Here is a 22,400-nt window from a genome sequence, read left to right on the forward strand (position 1 = left end):
CTGGTTAGTACAGTGCTGCAGGGATTGATTTTTTGGTTAAAATGCCTGAAATAAGTGAAATAAACTAGATATTAAAAAGATATTTTCATGTTTTATGCTATGTCACAAAATACATCAGTTGTGTTTGTTTGTGAGCAAAACATTAAAACAAACAAAATTAAAAACTTCTGTGGGTCGCAGAGCTTATTTTGCTGCATTAATCCAAAAGCCAACGTTAAAACCGAGAGTGATGTGAACTTATAAACAATACATCATCCCCTGATCACTGTATTCATCACACTCTCAGATTGTTGAGGAGCGATGCATACTCTGTGGTCTGTCCGTCTACAGGCAGAAAGAGAAAGAGCAGCACATCAGAGGAAGAGCTCTGTCACAAGCACAGTAAGAAAGCGCGTCGCATTGACCGGGCCGGTGAGGTAACGAACGACGCCTCAGTACAGTATTTATCCTGATTATCTGTTGACTGGAGTGCTGGCGTAATCCTCAGACGCTATAACGCGGCGGCCCGTGCGCTGCCGGACCTGACGGACCAGCAGCTGATGCGGGTGGCCAAACGCGATGGGGAGGGAGTGGAAGGTGAGGTGGCCATCAGCTGTCTGGGGCTCAGCAAGCAGGACCTGGAAGGAGAGATGGAGGCCCAGCCGAGGAGAGCGTGACCATGCTGAAGTTCAACATGCTGGAGGCTGGAGGCTGACAATAAGGAAGAGGCGAATTCAGGATCTCCACAAATGTTTGAAGAAGACAAGCGATGGCGTGCCCAATGGGGTCATTTGCTGCAGCTGGGCGGTGAGGTAGCCGGGATCTACTGTGATTCAGTGTGTGAGCTCAGAAGCGTCTAGCGTCTGTCTTCTCTTGATGGTTGACCAGGAAATATATCAGCCGATATCAATTTTTTTTAAAGATTGGCATCAGCTAATCAAGTATTTGTGACCCTGGAAGTCTTAAGTGTCCATTTTTCAAAATTGAGATTTATGCATCATCTGAAAGCTGAATAAATAATCTCTCCATTGATGTATGGTTTGTTAGGAGGACAATATTTGTCTGAGATACAACTATTTGAAAATCTGGAATCTGAGGGAGCAAAAAAATCTAAATATTGAGAAAATCATCTTTAAAGTTGTTCAAATGAAGTTCTTAGCAATGCATATTACTAATCAAAAATTAAGTTTTGATATATTTACAGTAGGAAATGTACAAAATATCTTCATGGAACATGATCTTTATTTAATATCCTAATGATTTTTGTCATAAAAGAGAAATCTATAATTGTGACCCATACAATGTATTGTTGTCTATTGCTACAAATATACCTCTGCTACTTATGACTGCTTCTGTGCTGCAGGGACACATTTCTGTTTGGCCAATGTGTTGGAAGCGGGACTTTTATTTTGACAGAATCAAGAAGCTGCCAAATAAATAAATGTAATTTTATTTTTATTTTTTTCAAAGTTGTTCATTTTCAGATTACGCCTAATTTGTAAATATTGTGTAAAATAAATCTAAATCAAATTTCAGCAGTTGTTATGCATGTGTTGCCATGTGAAATCAGCATCTCACATCAGAAATCAGTACTCCTCTTTACCTGACCTGCTGGTGACGAGGCTCACGGAAAGAGATGCTATAAAACAATGAGACGTGCATCTAAAGCAGATGAAAAAAAACAACAACAAAAACACGGAACAGGGATGCAGACGTCCTTTAGGAAGAAAGTAGTGTTGGCTATGAATCACTTCTTCAAACATGTGACGTTAAATCAGGTGATGCCTGTGATTCCTGTTTAATGCAAGACACTTCAGTCTAAAACACTGATTCTTTATTTTTTCATGCACTGGTCAGTTTTGGTTACGTAACACGTCTTCTTTCAAACGTTTTATTCATTCTTCTGAGGGGTTGTTCATATATCATGGTGAAAAGGTTTGTTTTCTGTCTGTTGACAGTATTTTCTAATTTATGGAATGATAAAAAGAGAAATCCAAAATCCCCTCTGGAAAAACCAACTCTAACATTTCATTGAAATCATATGTGAATTTTGATCCTGACCTTTTCTAGTGTTAAGATTGTTTTTTGTTGTTGTTGTTGTTGTTGCTAAATTAAAGCATATTTAATGGCTCATTCTCAAGTTTAAACAGTTTAGAAGTTGTAATTGTTCTTCATGTGCTGGAGGATTCGTCTGGAGTGAAACACATTTATGCTCCTCTGTGTGGCATGAACTGTTTGTAAGGTCCTTGTGGATTGAAACATGAAGTTGGAGCGGGACACATCACTTCCCCTTCTAGGTTTAATATGAAGCGCTCATGTAGTAATGCCGGTTCCTGTTTCTGCTGTCTGTAGTAATGCTGACGATGTGTAGCTTGAAAAGCTTGTGATTTGTTTCTTCACTGGTTCCCTCCTCGTCAGTACAGGGCTTCAGCTTTCAGATTCAGCTTTATATGTGTTTTTTCATACACAAATGTTTTAATGTGAATGCGTCTCGTCTTTTTTCCAGAGATGCTACGAAATAATTCCGCCACATGAACCTTAGCTGTGTGGACGTCAAAGCTGAGCGTTCGTCAGAAGTCATCTGAAGCACAGAGAGTGATGAAGACGTGCTGGAAGAGCCGGCCGGTCTGGAATCTGCTGCTTTCAGGAAACATTTCAGGAAACCAGCTGAGCTCTGAAAACACTAGACACACTAAGTACATCTCTTTATTTTGTGCTTGTGTTTGTATATTTTTTTAGATACTGTACATATTTGAAAGTCTTTGTAAGGACTGTAGGTAGAACTGCATTATGAGCCGTGATCATGTGCATGTGTTTTTGGTGAACAGGCTGATCTTGATCTCGGTGCCATCGTCTCCTCTGATGGTTATGGACTGTAGTTACAGTAAATATTCTGCAGTGTGATCAATACTGTTACCGCGACTGTGTTTCTCTGTCTTCTGAAGCATTTGTTGCACAGGCCCTCTCGAGGATGTGCTGTCTCAGGGGAGTCCTTTCTTTAAATCAATAAATCATGAAATGAATGAAAACACAAAGAGTGCTTCTGATATTCAAGCCTTCAGGAGCTTAACCCTGCTCCTCCCCTTTATACTGTACTTAACACTTTATTTTAAGGTGTCCTTGTTACACGCTACGTACTTGCTATTATAATAACAATTAATTATGCAAAAATACATACAAGTAACCCTAAGCGATCCTAACCATATACATGTAAGTTATCACTCAGCACTTAAACAAGGACACCTTAAAATAAAGTAAACTCCAAATGACTAAACGCGTGTAATAAAGACAGTTGATTCTCTTCTGAAGTGAATATTATTGATTATTGGTTTGTATGGCACTTATTGAGTGATGTTCAGGTTTTTCTTCTTCTATTATGTTTAACTGCTGCATAACTACGTAAAAGGTGTTCGAAGTTAGTCATGAACAGCAAGTGTTAACGCTTCTCTCCCGCGGATTGTGGAGCACATTAATTTTAATCTGAAAAGAATAATTCAGTTCTCATGCGATCCTCGTATGACTGTGGCTTTATTCTGGCCCAGAATCATCCACACAAACACAAAATACATTTCTGTTACACAAATACTTAATAAATAGCATAACACATATTGCAAACATGCAAATAAATAATTTCTCAAAACCACAAATAGACCGAGTGGATTGGCCATAATATACACGCTGCCTAGCTTATGCGACTGTACAAATGTTTTAATGTGAATGCGTCTAGGTCTTTTCCAGAGATGCTCACGAGAAATAATTCACCACATGAACCTTAGCTGTGTGGGCGTCAAAGCTGGCGTTCGTCAGAAGTCATCTGAAACTACAGAAGCGCTAACGAAAGGCGTTTGCCTGGAAGAGCCGGCCCGGTCTGGAATCTGCTGCTTTCGGAAACCAGCTAAACTCTGAAAACACTAGACACTTGATACGTCGGTACACTTTGTGCATCTCTTTATTTTATTGCTTGTGTTTGTATATTTTTAGATACTGTATATTTAGAAAGTCTTTGGGACTGTAAGTAGAACTGCATTATGAGCCCGTGATCATGTGCATGTGTTTTGAACAGGCTGATCTTGGTCTCAGGTGCCATGGTTCTCTGATGGTTGTGGACTGTAGTTACAGTAAATATTCCTGCAGTGTGATCATCACTGTTACCGTGACACAATGTTTCTGTCTGAAGCATTTGTTGGGTAAATCTACCTCTCATTATGATGGCTGTCTCAGAGTCCTTTCTTTTAAATCAATATCATGAAAATGAATGAAAACACAAGGGGAGGTGCTTCTGATATTCCAAGCCTTCAGGAGCTTAACCCTGCTCCTCTCTTTATACTGTACTTAACACTTTATTTTAAAGTGTCCTTGTTACCACGTTCACGTGTACTATATTATAATAACAATTAGTATGCAAAAATACATACAAGTAATATAGCCAGATCCTAACCATATACATGTAAGTTCATTAATATCACTCCAGCACTTAAATAAGGACAGCACCTTAAAATAAAGAAGTAACCCAAATGACTAAACGATGTGTAATAAAGACAGTTGAGCCCTCTTCTGAAGTGAATATTGTGATTGATTTATTGATTTGTATGGCACTTGTTGAGTGATGTTCAGGTTTCTTCTTTCTTCTACTATGCTTGCTGCTGCATAACTAATGCTAGTATGTGTTTAGTTAGTCATGAACAACTGAGTGTTAACGCTCCTCTCCTACATTGATTGTGGGCACATAGAGTCTTTAATCTGAAAAAGAATAATTCCGTTCTCATGCGCTCCCTGTATGACTCGTGCTTAGTTGTTCTGGGAATCATCCAACACAAAACACAAAATACATTTCTGTAACAAAAATTAAATAATAGTTAATAATAATACTTGCAAACATGCAAAAAATAATTTCTCAAAACCAATAAATGACGGTGATGACAATTAAAATATACACGCGTCTAGCTTATGCTGTGGACTGACAGGCGGCCGGCGTGAAGAGGAACCGGCGCCGAGAGTGAGTGAGTGACATCACTTCCTGTGCTCTCCAGGAGAAGATGTACCCGAGCGCCCGGTTCAGGGTGATGGCCCGGATGTGGGAAGGCCCTTCAGTGTTTTGCACAGGGACAGCCGTTTTTTCGAAGGAGGATCCGCTCCAGACATTCCCACTGCACACACATCAGGAGAACATGAGCGGACGGTGTGAATGAACGAGTGTGTGTCTTGCAGAGAGGAAGGGAGAGCAGAGGGGACACTTCACCCGAGGAAACTCTCCATCCGCAGCCTCGTACTTCTCATTCAAACACTGCAAAACAAACACAGGACGCAGCGGTTAGGAGTTTGAAAGGGCACACTCTGACTTTACTTCGTTAAGGCATGTGTTTTGCACACTAAACTGGCGGAGTGCTGCTGTTTTGTAATGGAATACCAGCTTTTACGTGCGCACTGCGCAGTGTGCACTGTGTTCTGCCCAACTAGTACCTTAACACCTCGTATTATGTTGCATTGCCAGGATTAATATTTTACATTAATGACCAAGGTTCTCATTCAGGGTCATGCCTGCAATGTTTGGACTTGTGAAAAGTTGTGAAATGTGTATATGTGCATGCAAATTATTCATTTATGATTATGATGTTCACAGTGAATTGTTGACCTATCAGTTTCATGATTAACAGCAGCATGGGGGAAAAAAAGGAAGAGATGTTAAAAATTTAAACACTAAAAAAAATAATCACTAGTACTAATTGTGATAATAGTGTGTTCTGTTAGTGCTGAATAGTGCTAGTGTGCTGGTTATGACATTAGCTCATGTGGAGGACGAGGAGAGCCTCACATTACATCAGGGCTTTGCGTGGCCGTCCATCACTGGACTTCAGATCAGTCTCCGCTGGTGACTGTAGGAGCTCAGCAAACACATCGTAATATCTCAGGGATCAAAAAAAGCTCTATGTGTTTTTTTTTTTTTTTTTTTTTTATTTATTATTCCTCAGACCACTCAGTCTGTGACGTCACACAAGCGTTAGGACAGACCGGATCACCTGAGCTGAATTCAGACGGATATAAACACAGCAAACTCACCTCACATGAACGACGAGTGTCTGTGGCTTGGAAACAGGACGCATTCTGAAATCACCACGCCATCCACAGCGTTAATAATGCGGAACACACACACACTGCACCAGATGTCACACTTCATCTCTGTAACATTAGTTAAACCGCATTATAGTTTGAAATCAACGAACAATAAGAACACAACTGTTCTTCGTTATATAAACTGATTTTTTTTGCTGCTGACGGTTCTGCACTTTTGTCAGTAGGTGGCGCTGTCGTGAGACACTCTGTTGACAGTGGCAACAGCTCAGTTCATGTTAATATTTTTCATGGTTTGCGGTCTGTGTTGTTAATTTTGTTGCAGGGCAATGTGACTGATTCAGCTCTAGCCCCTTTCTTCTTGAACTGGTGATCTGCAGATCCTCGACTAGCTGTGTGATGAGGGGTAAAACTGAACTAAAGCTTGTTGATGAGCCAGATCGTGGTCAGACTCACATGAGCGGGAGCGCGCTGGGCTGACAGACAGATGGCTGTGAGAGTGTGAGGAATCATCTGAGCCTCCAGATCCGTTGCAGTTAAAGCCAGCAAACAGATCCCCGTGCTCCATCTCCCATCCTGCACACACAACACACACACACACACACACACACCAGAGAAACGGCCATTCAGTGTAACACATCAGGATACATGAGTCTCGAGTCCCTCTGCTTACTATCAGCGCATCACAAATAAGTATGACTCCCGCTGCTCAAAAGTGCCTTCAAATAAAAACATGTTGTATATCTAATCTATTAAACTGAAAATGTTGAATGGTAATTAAATACTGATAATCAATGCCTTGTGCCTCTCTACTGTTCTTGTAAACTCCCTTTAACTAACCAAGAGAAGGCAATTCCTCAATGACATCATCCTCATCATCTTCGTCATCATTCATTTTGAAGAGAAAACAACAGCACAAAACTGCTGGATTTGACGAGTTCTGGGATGTCTGAGATCAGTTTTAATGATAAATGAAATATTTCAGAAGATGGTTTAAAATGTGAAGTGGCTTTTCGTTGTAGATCCTGTTCATGTTCCTGTCTTTGTAATACACTGCGCTGTGGTTGTAAAGCTGACCACAGTCTGATCACAGTCTGATAGAAAAACACACCCTCAGATTTTTTTTTTTCTTTTTGTGTGTTTTAAAGCTAACAGCTTTTTAAAAGGTGCTTCAGAACAGGAATGATCCAGACATGAATATATATCAGGAGCACACACAAAAATAAACAGGTTTCAAAGTATCCCATATGGAAAAATATACATATCTATTGATATATGTATATATATATATATATATATAGTATCTATATATATATTATATATATATATATATATATACCACAAAATAAATTAAATATACAAAAATATACAACTTGCTAAAATATATTTCATAATATGTTTATGTAAATAAACACATATTATATTTATTTAGTCCTACCTACATACTTTTGTACATTTTGACAACATACCTAAATATATTTTGCCCTCCGTATAGTCAACTCCAAGAAAATACAGTTACATATTCACATTTGAAGAAAAAAAAAAAAACTTGTTTCTGAACATAAAACACATTACAATAAAAATCAACAAGTAAAACAAACTAGAAAAAAAAAAAAAACTAATTACAAATTTGCACTATTACGATATGTTATTAAACATTTAGTTTAAGCTATTCGGTTCATTTAGCCTAATGTAAGAATAGAATGTATTTTTCTTTCCCCTGAAATACGTTTTGAAAATATATCTACTTTCAAGATATATTTCACATTCTGGCCCATTTAAAATATATGCTAAATATATGTTGTGATTTAAAAAAAATGTTACTTCCAACCTTCATATACCAAAATGTTTTAGGAATTTTAATTTCTAACATATATTTAGCAGATACTGAAAATACAGGTGTGCCAGATTGTTGTGAGTGTTTTTGTCGTCTGAGACTGAAGGAGCTGAGTGTGATGGCTGTACCTTCTCCATGATGTGTGAGAGACCGGAGAGCAGAGACCTGGCCTCGGCGCTGCAGTCACACCGCTGTGTGTTCGGAGGAACCGGACAGCCCAGCGCAAGAGCCACAAATACACTGAACACTGCGCCTGCGTCACACACACACACTTCAGTACATCAGACAGTCACACTGTAACAGCTTTCAATAATCTCACAAGCACACGTTAACCTTCAATCAAATGCAAAGAGAAAAATATATCATGTGATAGATGTTGAGTTACTCACAGATCTTCATGATGAGTGTCGTCGCTCAGACTCACTGTGTGTGTGTGTGTGTGTGTGTGTGTTTGATGAAGTGTGAGAGTGAAGGGCTTTATACTCATGATGGGGGAATCCCTCAATCACTGTAAATCATCTACCACCACACACAGTGTTTTTCTTTTGGTTTGTCGTCGCAGTGAAACTGGAATAAACACACTGATGTGTGCATGCGCTCATCCCAGTGACCTCAGCACAACAGCAGTACCTGCTCTGTTTTCACTTCACTCAGACCACACAACCACAACACTTTCAATGCTTTCCATGAATAACCGGATATCACTGTGTAATGATCTAGAGCGCAAATATGAACATCAATGTTATTTTTAAAATATGGCTTTGTTATTCTTCCCGACCACAGGGAGTCTGATTATATGAATAATTCCACTCAATCACACAAATATCTGAGTCAGCACTCGTCGTATACGGTTCTAAAATAGAGTATGATACACAAACTCAGCTTGATCTGTGGAGTTGACATTTCCAACATGATTCATTTTTCAAAATGAAAAATAATGTAGACAGCCATTTCTGGAAATGATTTGTCACTGACATATATTCAATGAGAAATCTAGATTTGAATTGTGAAGATCAGCGCTTGTGTTTAATCGTATGTTCAGCTTTATTCTGAAGCATGAATTATGATGCAAAACTACAGAAGCTTGTTTCCAACACAGGATAAAAATTCTGAATTTATATCTCACAGTCCTGATTTGTCTTAATCACAGAATAAAAAAAAGATAACTGTGACTTTAAATCTGACCATTCTTTTCTTTTCTGTCTTGTCCTCTCAGAAAAAAAAATCTGATTTTATGAAATAAAACTAAGAGTTAGCGTTTTTTCTGTGGCAGAAATGAGCTTCCATAGAAAACATATGATATATAATATATGGCATGTTTTCTCCACAAGAGACAGTCCAGAACGCTGCGGTCTATGAAACAAAGTTTTTATTTTCTTATTTTATACACATCTGTACATAAGCATCTCCCTCAAATAAAGAATCTGGATACAATAGAATGAAAATGATATGAACACACTTATTCAGACGACTCGTGTCAGACTCAACATTCACGAAATGTTGAATACCGGTCGCAGTGAACGTTACCAAAAGCTACAAGTCGACTACAAGGCAGGCATGTTTTCCTCTGGAGCACCTTCAGACCTCTCGGCTGTGTTTAAATACTGTCCGAGCAGTGGACTCGGGGCTTGCTGGAGGAGGCGTGGAGCTCCTCACACCGCTGTATGTTCGGACAGTTCTAGTTGAGTGGCAAACGGTAAAGGACTGAGACGGTCTATGAGGCGATGGCTGCAGCAGCCGGTGGCAGCGTCCAGCACGTCCTGGAGGACTGACGGAGCACAGAAGCAAAGGAAAGGTGATGCTGTGGAGGTGTGCGGCTTCATTTGGAGAGCGTCTTCTCCGTCAGGTGCTTCTGCTGGCTCTGAGGCGCGCCTGAAGAACACCACACAGACACACACAGACATTCATTTAGCAGAGTACTAGTACACTGTTAGGTTAGGGTTAGTACAGTAAGTGACGTGTACGTGCAAAGTTACTTAAAATCAGAAAAATGTCCATCAGAATAAAGTGTTAGCAGATATTAAACAGACAGTCACTAATACATGAATGACTTCTAGTTAGTAAAATAGTGAAAGTGAAGTGAAATGAAGTGAAAACCCTACAGTTTTTGTTACTTGAAATCAAATCAAATCTATGCATATATATATAAACTTGATTTCAGATAGTGTAGTATAATAGTAAGAATTAGTCCCCAAATTAAAGTCTGAAAAATGTGACCCTGCCTGCATGTGAAAACCCAGCTAAAAAGTAATTTTTTTACATTTAATTTTTATTTTCTACATGAAATCATCCTTCATAAAGATGAAGAACATTCTGTGTCAAATATAACCTTGATATCTTTAATATAGACTGAGTAAGGCCATGTCAAACTTTGATGCGTGTTATCTCATGATTCAGTCTGGATTTCACAGACAGGGTCACAAATGACAAAAACACTTCAAAATGACTAAGAGCTTGAACTAAAATTAACATCAAAGCTGGAAATGTAACAATAAGATTTAAAAACTACAGTCTCAGTGACACTCGGATAACACCGCTGGGGAAACATGTTGTTGTTCGGCTGTAGTTTTGTGCTGAAACTGAACAGTAGTACTCCATTACTGCTTGTCAGTGTTCAGTGTTTGATTGAGAGCGTGAGCCGGTCACCTGGTCAGGTCCTCGATGTCCACCAGCATGGCGTCCTGCTCCATGTGAAGCTCGTCCCTCATCAGCAGCAGCTGCACCAGCTCCTCGTTCAGACCTGAGCATCACACAGACACACGTCTCTGAGCTCCGCACACACACACACACACACACACACACACGAGTATAGAGACAGGAGTGTGTGTCGTACCCTCGATCTGTGAGTGCAGGTCGTTGACGATCACCTGCAGCTGTCCCAGCGTCATGTCTCTGAGATCCGTGGGCTTCAGACTCCTCTTCATCAGACACTCGCTGATGTGCGGCATGTGAGGAAGCTGCACACACACACACACACATGAATCACGTCAGGGATAATACACAGTCTGAAGCAAGGATCAAGAGCTGAGATCTGAGAGATGTTTCTGAATGCATGTGTTTTACAGAGCTAGCAGTACTGTATTTCTAGTGTTGTCTAGCTCATAGTGACACTCAAGGCAATCCAGAGCTGTGAATATCAGCTGTTCTGTTCTGTTTAGAGACGGTCAATTTAGTTCAAAGTGAGAGTATTTTAAAAAGCATGAATGAAAAACATGATTTGATGTCACATGTGACCGGTCTGAAGAAGACATGCTGGAGGAAGTATTTAAGGGATTCAGAATATGCTCTATTATTCAGGTATTGATGAAAATATGATCACATGTCACAGGTGAAAAGTCTGACTGTTTGAACGACATTAAAGGATTTCGAAAATGCTAAACGATTCTCTGAAATCATTGATAAAATTGGAAATGACTTATTGTGGTAATCACACAACACTTTCATCTCTTTAATATATGTAACCAACCAGCAGCCAGTCGTTCAGTTTCTCATCATTATGCTAATGACATCTCTGACTAATCTTCCAGAGAATCATCTGGGGTTATTATATATCATAATTATGGGTTATGATAGCAAAGGCTGATTGGACATGAGGAATAATGAATAAAAATAAGCATGAACAGCAGATCTGTTCACAGAAACTAAAGCAGGTTTTTCACATTAAAATAGCAGTATCACGCTGGTAATTCTCCAGGTAAACCACCCATCTGAAGTTCCCATGAGGACGCGCTTCATTCTGACACGCTGCAGTTTTACTTTCACATCAGTGCGCTTGCTTTGGTCTTGTTCCTATTGAAATGTTTTTCCCCATTTAAGGCAGATCTGAGTGCCGTGAGCTGCTGATGAGCTGGGTTTCTCACAGACGCACACACCAGTGAAGCGAATGCTATCTCTGTAGCCGAGATATCAGAGTAACCTTGATATTTCTGTGTAACTGTAAACAGAGTCTGATTAATCCTGCTATAACGTGAAGAGTTGGTTCAAGATCATTAAAACACAACAGTAGCTCGAAGCATACTAGGAAGAAAACAAGCTGTCTAATCAAAATCCCAAAATTTTTTTGTTGAAATGTGCTTTGATATGAGAAGCAGGCTGATGCAAGTTAGATGTATTATTCTAATAATAATAACCCCAGTCTTACTCTCATCTGCAGGAAACTGGAAGACGACCATGATGTTATTTTCTTTTAATTAATATTCAGTAATATTACTGATTGCCTGCACTGATGTTATGAGATGAGAACTGATCTGAATAATGAGCTGCTTATGAACTCGTGAACATGTGAATGTTTTTTTCTATCTGTATTGTATAAAGCACTATAGGAGTGAATGTGACTGGACTAAAAGTGCTTCAAGTGTGTTCAGGTCTCCTAGATTCAACGGCAAGTAGATAACATTTTTTAAATATATACGTAATGATATGAACGAATCAAAAGCTTCAGGTGTGTGTGGATGACTGGAGCTTCATTATTTCACTTGATAAAATCAGTTTTCCCTCCGTCTCATTCCCACAGCATACTTCAGTTTTGACTCATAATATTTTAAAGTGCTGTAGTGTGCATGAAAGTTTCTTCTCTCCTGAAGTTATGACTGATAAAAATGACGTTACATCAGCTTTCATTCACATCTACAAGCCTCTGAGTCTGAGAAGCATCTGGTCACTAGCACACGGACAGCAGCTGTGGATGTGGATGCTGACTGGTCAGAGCAGTGTTTCTGTGGCGTTACACACCGAGTACTGCATCCGCTGTGTAACAGCGTCCAGTGTCAGGCTTGTGAGGAGATGATCTAATTGTGGGGTGTCCCGCTGACACGAGCTGCGCAGAGAAACAGCGTCACCCGTGCCAAGAGCACCAATGTGTTTCGAAGGAATTTTGAGGAGCTGCTATCAGTTTTGTTCTCACTGGCAGAGCACTGTCTGGAGGAGCAGCACAGAGCTGACGAGAGAGATGGGAGGGAAGAACTGGTGAGCTCAGCGGATGCCCTCTGAGAGCGTGTCGAGGCACAGTTTCGCTGTCCGTCTCTGTGAGCTCCGGGAGGATTTCCCCTGTGTGCCCCTGCTGGCGTGAGCCGTGTGTGCTGTCCATCAAACGCTGGAGGAAGAGCGCTCGAGCAGCTGCTTCCTGCTGTGTGTGTGTGTGTCATAGTTTCAGTGCAGCAGCGGCGCGGTGACAGACACTGATGCGGTGGAGGCGGAGGCGTTCTCAATGCATGACGTGTAACGAGACGTCACGGATTCTTGTGGAATCACGCTGATTGTGTCTGTATCACAATTAGGGTTTTGATTGTATTTTTATATATAAACTGACCAGTGCATGTGTCATAATAATATTCCAGCTGTGTAGCCTACTTATGAAGTGTCACCACAAAATACCCATTTAAACCAAAAACAAAAGATATTCATTCACACACACACAAACACACACACACACACACACACACACACACACACACACACACACACACACACTACCGCTCAAAAGTTTGGGACTAGTAAGTCTTCTGCTCATCAAGGCTGCATTTATTTGATCGAAAATACAGAAAAAAACAGTAATCTTGCAAAATGTTATTACAATATAAAATAATGGTTTCTATTTTGATATCCTTTAAAATGTAATTTATTTCTGTGATGCAGAGCTGAATTTCCAGCATCATTAATCCAGTCTTCAGTGTCACATGATCTTCAGAAATCATTCTAATATGATGATTTATTATTAGAATTATCAACAGCTGTGCTGACAAATATTTTTTTGGAACATGTGATACTTTTTTCAGGATTTTTTGCTGAATAAAAAGTTAAAAAGAACAGCATTTATTCAAAATATAAATCTTTGCTACCACTTCTTATCAATTGAACACATCCTTGCTGAATAAAAGTTTTAATTTCTTTAAAAGAATAAAAATTAACTGACCCCAAATTTTGAGCTGTAGTGTATATTGTTAGAAAATATTTCTATTTTAAATAAATGCTCTTCTTTTAAACTCTTTATTCATCAAAAAATCCTGAAAAAAAGTATCACAGGTTCCAGAAGAATCTGAAGCAGCAGAACGGTTTCAACACTGATAATAAATCATCATATTAGAATGATTTCTGAAGATCATGTGACACTGAAGACTGGAGTAATGATGCTGAAAATACAGCTGCACATCACAGAAATAAATTACACTTTAATGTATATTAAAATAGAAAAACGTTATTTCACATCATAATATTTCACAATATTACATTTTTTCCTGTATTTTTGATGAAATAAATGCAGCCTTGATGAGCAGAAGAAACTCCTGTAAAAAACATTAAAAATCATTCTGATCCCAAACTTTTGAACGGTAGTGTGTGTGTGTGTCTATATGTATGTATGAATGTACATACTTTGCACTTGAACTAACAAATACATACAAGATCATGTCAAAATACATGCTATCTTGGCGAATATCGACAAAAACAAGTGAACATAAAATACATCAGATGTGGATCACTTTTGAATCTTTGCATTATCTCTTAAAGTGACCGCAGCTGCTGTCTTGTCTTTAATGTTAATAAATCAAAAAAGAGAAAATCTATTGATGCAAAGCTGTTTTACATTTAATTATTCAGTTTCTGCACTTGAACACCTCCAAACCTGAAACCTGTTTTTGTGCTATTGCTTGTTATTCGTTATTGTTAAATTTAACTGATATCTACACTGTAAAAAATGATTCACTTTATTTACTCAATAAAATTGTTTTAAAATTGTATATCCTATATTATTAAGTAAATTTAACACATTAGAATTAATTAGAAATAATCAAATTAGATGCTTACAAGCAACCATTCAAAATTATTAGAAGAACATGAAAAAATTAAGTAAAATTTACACAAAAATATTGATTTCATTGAAAGAAAAAAAAACGGAAAAAAAAAACGGAAAAAAAACCACTATGCTAAAGAATACTATGTTATACATGCCAGGCCAGTAGTTGGCGATCATGAAACACCCTGTGAAAACATTATATGCATGCACATGACGTCACACTTTTTTACAAATTCACATTTTTGTTGTTTACATAGATATGATAAAGGCATAATGTTCAGAAGTTTGTGTCTTCAGTCCCTCAAAACATAGTTATTGAAGACACCTAAAGTTCACAAACAGAATTACTGAAGGAGGAAAAGGGTAAATTTATAGGGTTACCATTATAGTGGTCAGTGTTTGCTTTAGTTGGGCTCTTGACCCCTGACTTTTTAATATTACATTTTGTATGGTTGTTGTAAACTGAATTATAACAGCTAGATATGCTAAGAGTAAAGATGTTCAGGTGGTGTTGGTTATGATTTTACATTATCATTGTTTGGCCTGAGTGTTGTAAATAGAGCCTGTTCTCTGAGTTAAATTAGCATTCAATACAGCAGCCCCTGTAATTCAACAATAGAAGACCTGAAATCTCCTGTTAAATCCAGAGTTTAAGAATTCTGATTAAGAAAAAAAAATTGTAGTGGGGAAGGGAAAGCTTCTTTTAGACACACAGTGACATCAAGAACCAGCGTATGAATCTCAAGAATGGTGACGAACAGCATATTCAGATTAATAGATGAACTGTTAGCATCACAAAACAGGCTACTAAAAATTGCATAAAAAAGTAAAAATAAAAGAAAAATATTAAGAATAAATCTTAAGACAATTAATCTCATAATTTATTCATGCCGCAAAGCATGATGGGAGCCATAAATGAGTTTTGATTGGTGGCACCCAGAATGCTGTGCAACATGCTTTTTGATGGTCACCATTGTTGAGGTTCTCAGCCTGATTCTTGATGTCTGTTGCCTAAATTAAATAAATTTTCTTTTTTTTTTTTTTAAATGTTTTGAAACATTTGCTTCTTAGAATCTCTCTGATTATGCTGAAAATACCAGACCTTATACTGTACAGACAAAGGACGCCTGTTGTTGATAAGACACAACCAACTCAGAAATCCAGATCAAACAATGTCAAAACAAACAACACCAGATGATCTTACTCTTTATTGGCTTGTCTAACTGCTGTATCACAATTACAGCAAACAAAAAAAAATGTTTAAAAGTTTAAGGGTCAAGAGCCCAACTAAAGCAAACACTGACCACTGTAATGGTAACCCAAAATGTAGATTATGCTCCTTCAGTGATTCTGTTTGTTAACATCAGGTGTCTTCAATAAATCTGTTTTGGGGGCTTGAAAACACAAGCTTTTGAACACTATGCCTGTATCATCTCCATGTAAGCAACAAAAACATGAATTTGTGAATTACATTTTTGCGCTGTGTTTCTTAATCGCTAACTACTGGCCTGGTATGCATAACATAGTATTCCTTAGCATAGTGATCTGTTTTTCTTTCTCAAAGAAATGTTTTTTGTTTTGTTTTGTTTTAAACTTTACTTATTTATTTTGTGCTATTTGACTCATTTTGAATGGTTAATTTTAAGCATCTCATTTGATTAATTCTAATGAATTCTTATGTGTTAAATTTAATTAATAATATTGCTTGTAATCTGTTGCCACAATTTTATTGAGTAAATATAGAGTATCACTTTTTACAGTGTACAACTACTACTGTACTAGTGTCTTAGACCATTAACACCTTACAATAATGTTCGTTAGCTAACATTAGTTAATTACTTTAGTTAACATGAGCTAAGCATGTACAGCACTTATTAATCTTGGTTAATGTTAATTTCAACATTTACTAATGCATTATTAAAATCAAAATTGTGCTTGTTAACATAAGATAATGCACTGTGAACTAACATGAACTACAATGAACAACTGTATTTTAACATTAATAAAGAATGAATGTACTGTTCATGGTTTGTTCTTGTTTGTTAATACATTAACTATCATTAACTAATGGAAACATTATTGTAAAGTGTTACCATTAAACCATCAGTATTTTCACCAACAACAAAAAGGTTTCTGTCTTCTGCTGTAGTGTGTCAGTAGGACATATCAGTTTTGTAACAATGTTAATAATGCAGTGAGAGTTTTGTGCTGCACTCAGAGATGTGATCTGATCATCATCAGTGTGTCTGGAGTCACATGAAGAAACAGAACACACTGAGACAGACTCAATCCAGAAGAACTGTGTCTCCGAGACGCTTCAAGAAACCATAGAAACAGTCATGAAAGTGTATCTATTTAAATCACTTAAGTGCCTTTTATTTCATTAATATTAAATATTCTGCAAGTATAAAAACATTTATCGGTCCCACTTTACAATACATGTCTTTAAATACTATGTAGTTAATAATAAAATAATAAATGATTAGGTACAATGTACCTGTTTATAAACAAGCATGCACACAATACGTGCATCGTATCAGATGATTCATTTAGAAGTTAAGGGCACTTAATCCTTTAATATCTGAACTAGACCACAAGTGTGCATTCAGTGCAGTTCAGTGCAGCTGTTTTCCACAGTAGCCAGGATTATAACTAACTGTGCACGCTCGTATTCAGCAGCGTTAGTCGAGCACTAATCTGAAGCCTTATACAATCACAGCTGTTCGGCTCCCACTAGCGCTCTGCTGGAGGTCATCAGTGAAACACACGACGGAGCTCACAGCACACGTACCAGATCCGCCACTGGAGACTTTATTACGGTTCTGCTTCTCCACCTCCACCTGCAATCTGGCCATGGGTTTGGCCATCGCGAGAGCCAGCTTGGCCTCGGCCTGCAGCTTCTTCTGTCGGCTCAGGAAGTCCATGTCCTCCAGAGACTCCGAGTCATCCTCCGTGGTGTCTCTGTCCGAGTAGGGACGAGCTCTGTTTGCTCTGAGGACAGAAAAGAACACAAGACGAAGGATTAGACAGCTCTCCATCTGGAGCCGTGTGAAGCTCAAGGATACCGTGAACATGATGAGTGAAAACGATTGTGCATTCTCTTCTAATGTCACGCAGTATACTGTCTGCATAACAAACATGATAAACCCTGACAATCCTGCTCTCCTGCGTGAGCTGACATTGATCCACACACCATTTACTAAACATATTTCTAACATTTAATTGTATCATTTAAAATAAGTTCTAAACATCCCAGATTTTTGACATGGTCTCTGACTGTGTGCTTTAAATCTTAGAAGTATATTTTTAAAGAAGGCCACTTAAGAGAGACTTTTAAAAAGCACACTTTGTAATAATGTCAGATTTATTATTATTATTTATTTTATGGTACATTCTAAGTCACTTAATCATCTTTTGTTTAAATAAGTACACTTATTTTGATGTGTTGACTAACATACTAAAGCACATGATTATAATTTTAACTGCAGTGTTACATTTAAAGTTTATATATATTTTAAATAATTAAATTACAACTTCTCATTACAAATGTTGTAGTTACAAATATATTTAAATACATGACATACAAGTTCCAATACAAAATGACATTAAAATATATTTCAAATATATTTAAAAAATGCCATCAGCACATTCAGCAATACCATATATAGATATAAACAAAAAACTCTAAAGTTCAGTAAATGGTATTTAGTGTGTGTGTGTGTGAGTGAGTGTATATATATATGTGTGTGTGTGTGTATGTGTGTTTATATATACACACACAGTTTAATTTTATTCCAATTAACATGCAATTAAGTGTCTAAAAAAAACATTACATTCAGTTCACACTAATATATTATTAGCGTAATAATATATATATAATTGATTTTTAAGTATATTATTTCCATAAGAAGTATTGTTGGTTTTATAAGCATGCTGAAGTGTACTTGTTTTTCACAATGGCTTCAGACACCAATTAGAAGATGATGTGTGTGTTTGTGTGTCCAGGGGGAATCTACACATGCCAGTGTGTTGTAATGATCAGGCTGATGAATGATGATTGCACAGGGTCAGTGTAGGTGGGGTCATTTCTCTGGCCTGTGACCCTCTCTGACTCATACTGTAATCTTACAGTAACAACCGCTGCAGTGTCTGCTGGGAAGCCAAGGGCTCGCAAACCACATCCCTGATTCAGGGGCATTCTGGATGGGGCTGTCTCGAAAACAGTGTGACCTCTGTGATACCAGCGAGAGTAAACATCATCCATGAGTGTGTGTGTGTGTGTGTGTGTGTGTGTGAGTGTTTGTGTGAGCGTGTGTTGCTGTGGTGTGTGTGGTGTGTGTTGTGTGTGTGTGTGTGTGTTGTGTGTGTGTGTGTGAGAGTGTGTGAGTGTGTGAGTGTGTGTGAGAGTGTGTGAGTGTGTGTGTGGGTGTGTGTGTGAGAGTGTGTGAGTGAGTGTGTGTGTGTGTGTGTGTGTGTGTGTGTGTGTGTTGGTGAGTGTGTGTGTGTGTGTGTGTGTGTGTGTGTGTGTGTGTGTGTGTGTGTGAGTTGTTTGTGCTGTGTGTGTGTGTGTGTGTGAGTGTGTGTGTGTGAGTGTTTGTGTGAGCGTGTGTGTGTGTGTGTGTGTGTGTGTGTGTGTGTGTGAGTGTTTGTGTGAGCGTGTGTGTGTTGGAATGTTATATGTTTACGCTCTTGTGTACAGTACTTTAGTAGATTTTTATGGTTTTGGAGGTGCGTTGCATTGAGAAAAGCACACAGTGAGAGCACTGGAATACCCGCGGTGACATCAGCAGCAACAGAAAACAGTGAAACGCTCAGGAAAAGGAACTGCTGAAGCATCAGAAATCACTGAGCAGCGTCTCCAGAACGTTACCAGAGCCCCTTATTTTACACTTCTGTGAGGGCTGCACCTGCTCGCAACTCAGCAGTCAACATTTGATTTGTGTCATTTTGTTACTGTGTTTTAGCAATAAAATTACATAAAGAACAACATAAAAATACAACGAATTTAAACATGTTTGATTGCAGATTTAGTCTAAATGGCTATAAAAAAAGTTAATCATTACAAAGAATTGAATATTGTTTCCACAGCTGAAGTCAGAATTTGGAGATTCACTGAATCAGATCACAGTTCATCTATCACTCTCTCCTCAAAGCAAGACACTTCGGGTGAATAAAGTAAAGATTTTAACTACTTCCCCAGTTTATTAATTACTGCTGATTAAGAGAAACATTTTAAATTACAGCTGTGTTGTGAAACATTGTTTTAAAATGCATTATGGATAAAACAAGGGTTAAAATTCTCGTTTGATTCTCCTGACATCTTAGAGTTGAAGGTTTTTACAGAGGGGGATTTTGCATTTCTCTTTTTATCACTCCATAAATCACAAACAACAAAGAAAAAAAAACAGCAAGGAAAAAAAAACATCTATAAATCAGTGTGAATGATATAAACAGTAAAACCCTCAGAATATAGAGAGGAATAAAACTGTAAATCTGGTGTATGTAAGTTCTGCTGAAGTGGAGATGAAATTCATTTTAAGAAAACAGCCTTTTAAAATATGTAGTAGAATTGAAATCTACAGACGCAAACAGATAAAGTGCAATAATAAAACCAGCCATTAATAAATCAAATAAAATCAGTGCTCTCACTGTGTGCCATCAAGAAGACCTGTAGAATATTAATAAGAATAAACCTGTGAAGTGTAGCACTTTATTTTAGGGACCAGTTCTCAGCATGGACGAGCTGCTTCTTATCATGCAGGCAGATCGGCTGTTATTAAGACTTATAAAGCACATATTAATGCCTTATTCTGCATGACCATAGTTTAGATCCCGTAATCCTAAAAGGAATAGTTAATAGTTAGTTAAAGTGAGAAATGGTCCCTAAAGTGTAACCAAACTGGTTTTGAGAAAACAGCCTTTGAAGATACGTTTTCTTTTATAAATGAAACCCACTGATGCTGACAGATAAAGTAAAATATGGATGCTGGAAGATGTTAAAAGAAGGCAAATTGTTGAAGCAGAAAAGCCTAGAGTGACTAGTGCATGAAACACTGCTTTCATCTGCAGTGTCTCGCTTTAAAGATCACGGGGTTTCTATATCGCTCCAGCAAAAGTAAGGTGAAATCAGATCTGGGTCACAGTGCTAATGTTTTACTGTAATAACAGCAGCATTACAACACTGTGTCAACATGACCGAGACGTGACAAGTGCTCATCACGGTCATGTGAAACAGAAAGTGAGCAGCAGGGATTCAGGTTAAAGTTGTGTGTGTGTGTGTGTGTGTGTGTGTGTGGGAGAGAGAGAGAGAGAAGGAACCGCTTCCCTTTTGGGAAGAGTCTGTGTGTGTGATGCGGAGCTGAAGGGGAAAACCCTCCGTGTTCATAGAGAGAGTGCTTGAAATCTGTGCTTCACCACACAAACACAGGAACGTGACTCTGTTTCACTCTCTGTGCTGCAGCTCCGCTCTGATGCTGCAGTCATGGAAAGCTCCGTCGGCGCTGGTGTCACTCTCACTCACAGCGCTCTCCTGAATCCACAGCACTGACTCAGACCTCCAGCACCTCGAAAACACCATGACAGCACGCTGAACAGTGTGAATAAACCTGAACCGTGACGCCAGATGAGAATACAAGACCTGCTGGAGGAACACCAGAGCTTTCACTTCTCTCACCCTCATCCGCTTCACTTTCACACACACACACACCAGACTTTACCGTTTTATTCCCCTCTGTATTCTGAAGGATTTTCTTCATACATCACTTGCCTGGTTTTATTATTGCACTTTATCTGTTTGCGTCTGTAGATTTCAAATACAATACATATTTGCTGAAAATGATATTTTTCATCCACTTTGTTTGTCTATATAACACTCACACTGATTCATACAACACTTCAAACAATGTTGTGGTTTTTTTTCTTTCTGTTGGTTGACAGTATTTTATGAATTATGGAGTGATAAAAAGAGAAATCCAAAGTCCCCTCGGTAAAAACCTTTAATATTTCACCAAAATCAAAGAACTCTTGTTGTATCCACTATGCTTATTTAAATATTTCAGAGTAATTCTCTTAATCAACTGTGATTACAGTAATAAACTGTGATATCTGTTAGTTAAATGTTTACCGTATTGTATGTCAGTAAATATTGTTTCAAAATAAAATATGGAGAGGATGCATTAAATTGATCAAAAGTGCTTTTATTTTTTTTTATCTTCCCTCAAATAAATGTTGTTAAACTTGAAACTTTCTATTAATCTGTGAATCCTGAAAAACAAAATGCATCACCGTTTACACGAACTATTGTTGCAGACAACTGTGTCAACATTGATAAATAATCAAGAATGTTTCTTGAGCGCGAATTCCTATAGAATGATTTCTCGAAGATCATGTGACACTGAAGACTGGAGTAATGATGCTGAAAATACAGCGACATCACAGAATAAAGTACAGTTTAACAGAGATTCACATAGAAAAACGCTGATTTAAAAACTATAATAAGTTGTCACATATTAATGATTTTGATCCAATAAATGCAGCCTTGGTGAGCAGGAGAGACCGTTCAGAGTCTGAATGCTGGTGTCGGCATCTAGAGCTGCAGGATGTGTTTGGTTTGGAGCGAGCGGGGTATGGACCGTGAGACAGGCGGGTTTGCGCTTTGCTGCGCCTGCTGTAGATTCACGGCCCATAGTCGAAGAAAAATGCCCAGCGCAAGCTTCTGCCGGATCA

The 22,400-nt window shown here is 38.2% G+C and overlaps 1 pseudogene; it reads right to left on the reverse strand.

Moving 5' to 3' along the window:
- Nucleotides 1–10,161: 10,161 nt before the first annotated feature.
- Nucleotides 10,162–22,400, reverse strand: part of LOC109054626 — a 178,199-nt pseudogene continuing 165,960 nt past the window's right edge.

This window comes from Cyprinus carpio, chromosome A15 (assembly GCF_018340385.1).
Source record: "Cyprinus carpio isolate SPL01 chromosome A15, ASM1834038v1, whole genome shotgun sequence".
NCBI classification, from domain to species: domain Eukaryota; kingdom Metazoa; phylum Chordata; class Actinopteri; order Cypriniformes; family Cyprinidae; genus Cyprinus; species Cyprinus carpio.